Raw genomic sequence first — 528 nt, forward strand, 5'->3', positions numbered from 1 at the left:
GCTCCAGAAGTTGGTGATGGAGAGGGAAGCCTGATGTGCTGCAGTCCATGGGGTCGCAAAGAGTCAGACATGACTGAGTGGCTGAACTGAACTGAAATAGTTAATATGCATATCTAAGGAAGAATTTCAATGACCCTAGATTCCAGAAAAGTGATGAAATCATTAACTTGAGATACATTATGTGATTAGCAGTAAACTTTTTATGACTGACTGCATGCATTTCTCAGCCCCAAAATTCATACATACAACTGGCTCCTCTTCTATCACTTTAGGGGAGTTCTTCTGAGCTATCTGAGTGACTGTCTCCCAGGCTTAGTCCTCAGTAAGCTACCAGCATAAAACTAAAACATTCTAAATGTTTTGATAAAGTGAATACATAGATTTGACTGTTGATAAAATAATTAACAGCACGTGCAAATGTAGCAATTTATAGTATTGTGCAAATATCTGAAGCTGTCCTGAATATAACTGCAATACAGATAAAAATGTAAGAATTTAAAAATTGGATTTGACATACCTCTAAAATAG

At 36.6% G+C, this 528-nt stretch overlaps 1 protein-coding gene across 1 annotated transcript in view; it reads left to right on the top strand.

The window, feature by feature from the left end:
* The window catches only part of SPINK8 (serine peptidase inhibitor, Kazal type 8 (putative)), an 18,427-nt gene that overhangs the window by 8,491 nt on the left and 9,408 nt on the right, over positions 1-528 (top strand). The gene's annotated exons all lie outside the window — the stretch shown is intronic.

The sequence above is a fragment of the Bison bison genome, unplaced genomic scaffold (genome assembly GCF_000754665.1).
Source record: "Bison bison bison isolate TAMUID 2011002044 unplaced genomic scaffold, Bison_UMD1.0 scf7180017864304, whole genome shotgun sequence".
NCBI lineage: Eukaryota > Metazoa > Chordata > Mammalia > Artiodactyla > Bovidae > Bison > Bison bison.